General features: G+C 49.6%; 1 pseudogene; it reads right to left on the bottom strand.

Moving 5' to 3' along the window:
* Nucleotides 1-481: 481 nt before the first annotated feature.
* On the bottom strand, nucleotides 482-2,409 carry LOC103583127 (annotated as a pseudogene).
* Between the last annotated feature and the right edge of the window lie 360 nt (nucleotides 2,410-2,769).

Here is a 2,769-nt window from a genome sequence, read left to right as displayed (position 1 = left end):
GAAGAGACATGCAGAGAAATCTTCATCTTTACTTGGAGGTTTTGTTGTCAGGACTGGTGTCGATGGAATGGTTCTGAAATATTTTGAGTATATTATAGAATAGAACAAATGAGTAAGGGAAAACAGATACAATGTGGATACTGAGGAAGAACTCTACAGTGTATTTGTATTGGGCATATTTGAATTGAAGGTGTTAATATGTATCCATGATTTTTATTAAAAAAATTTTTTTTTCAGGAACTGGTATTTATTATCAAAGTCATATTCAATGTCAACAAGATGCCACACTACAAAAAAAAATCTGTGCGCATTGGAATCTCAATGCAAACAGTCAAATGGAACCCCAGTTGTTAAAAAAGCAATTCAAATTACCCCAAAAAATAACTGAATTTTAAAAACATCTAGCCAACAAATTAAAATGGTTAATAAGAAAAAATACAACTTCAGAGGTCCCTTATGGATGTATGAAAAAGGCAACCGTTTAAGCATTTTGGTAGACTCAAACATCAGTCTCTCGGCCACTCAGCTTCATGCCACTCATCTTCCAGCAGGATCTCAGCCACCTGTGGAGATTCAAACTTAACCACGACACCCCTTGGACTTCCCGTTCTCCATCTTAATGTCGGCGTACAGCATGTGGCCACATTCATTGAATTTGTCCTTCAGCGTCTTTCAAGTAAAATCAGATGGGAGATTTCTCACAAATATCTGGCAGGCCTTCCTGACCACCCCAAGACCAAAGGAATGTGCAAAGCTTCCTCCAAAGTTGCCACCCTCCATCCAACGGCGTGGTCAGAGCTTGCACCACTACTGCCACCCATGACCAGTCGCATGTCCTCAATGCCAGTGCCCAGGGCTGGACCCATGGAAGGGCCCATGCACTCCAGGCTGTTGGTGCCCATTTGCTCCAGGCCCACGTGCTCAAGACTGTTTGTGCCCATGTGCTCCAGTCTGGTGGCCATATAATCTATCATAGGGCCCATGTGCTCCATGCTCAGGCCTATGTGCTCGCTGGCAGGGCCCATGTGCTCAGTGCTCTGGCCCACACAGCTGCTGGGCGTGGCCATGCTCTCACGGCCGAAGCCCATGCCAGTACCCATGCACTCTCTGCCAGAGCCAACGTGCTGCCTGCTACAGCCAATGTGCTCCCTGGTCCAGCCCATGTGCTCGACACTGGAGGCCACGGGGTCGAGGCCCAGTGGGCGCATGTGCTCAATGCCAGAGCCCATGCCCTCAACGGAGCGCGTGTGGTCCATGACCAGACCCACGTGCTGTATCTCAGAGCCTACGAGATCCATGCCCCGCCCAGGCCTGAGCCCATACGCTCCATGCCAGCATGTCCAGTGTGATCAATGCGGGGGCCCATCCTTTTAATCCCGGGGACACTGCCTCTTCCTCCACCTCCTCCCTGCTTTGCAATGATCTCTCCTCTCTTCCATGCATTACTTAGGATTTCATTTATTCTGCCCATGTTCATCCCAGATCCAGATCAACCCACGTTTTTCGTACCACCATCAAACAGTCCCTCTATGCCTCATTTTATTTTTTCCAAATCCTATGCCTTCCATTCCCATTCCTGCAGGCCTATGTTTCCCATTCCAATGCCTTTATTCAGGTGATTGGAATGAATAGGCTGCCCTCCTGGTCCTATCCACATACCAATACCACTAAGCACATAGCAGAATTGTTGTGGACACTCCGGAGGGAAAAAATCTCCCTTTGGTAATGCCCAAGGACGTGCACCGGTCTATCAAATAGTAGTTGGCCATTAAACATAGATATAGCTTGCAAAGCTTCAATGGACTGTTCAAAAGTAGCAGCGCCTGTTCCACGACTTTTTCCATCTTTATCCTCAAGAATGTCTGCTGGGACTACCACACCAGCCATACTAAATACCTCCTTCAGTTTCTTCCAGCCAGCTTTCTAATCCTGATTCACTACAAATCCTGTGCTTCCAAGTCTTCCAGCCTGCAATGCATGCAATAATCGCATTTGGGATGTTAGGATTATTTAGGACACTGGTGGGATATTAGTCATTCCTGGNTTTCCTTTTTGTCTTTTTTCGTGTCCGGCAACGGATCGCAACCCTCAGTGTCGCGCCCGTCAGTACCGGACTGGGACCAGCAACGGGATCGCAACCCTCGGTGCTGCGCCTGCGCCTCGCTCAGCCAGTGAGCGGGAACCGGTCTGTATGTGGGCTCCGAACCCTCGGCGGGAGCGCCGCTGGGCGCACTGTAGCAGTGCGCCACTGGGCCGGCCCCTCCTGCTTCCTTTTCTCATTCTCAGTAGCTCGTTCTCCTTCACCCTTTGGCCCAGAGCCCCGTTGTGGCTCAGCATGCCAGGCCCACTCTCCTCTTCCATTGTGATTGCTGTCACTGCCTCAGCCACCACTTCGACCCCTGCCGCCATTTTCTCTGCATCTGGGCTGTGTGTCCATGATTTTTAAAATTATAGCTAAGCTCTCTCCGGGCTTAGGGTCTGAGCCTTTTAATGTTGTTGAGCTTCCAAAACACGCCTGCTAATGTCCAGACCCAGCCGAGGCTCAGGAGACAACCCTGCAAAACACCTCCTTCTACAGTTTTGTCTGGTTGAAGGGGGTTATTTTTTTTTTTATTATTTTTTATTTTTTGTCTTTTTCCGTGTCTGGCAACGGATTGCAACCCTCAGTGTCGCCCCCGTACCAGACCGGGACCGGCAACGGGATTGCAACCCCCGGTGCTGCTCCCGCGCCTCACTCAGCCAGTGAGCGGGAACCGGTCTCTATGTGGG

Source organism: Galeopterus variegatus, unplaced genomic scaffold (genome assembly GCF_000696425.1).
Source record: "Galeopterus variegatus unplaced genomic scaffold, G_variegatus-3.0.2 Scaffold19881, whole genome shotgun sequence".
NCBI classification, from domain to species: domain Eukaryota; kingdom Metazoa; phylum Chordata; class Mammalia; order Dermoptera; family Cynocephalidae; genus Galeopterus; species Galeopterus variegatus.
This window is presented reverse-complemented; position numbering and strand designations above follow the sequence as displayed.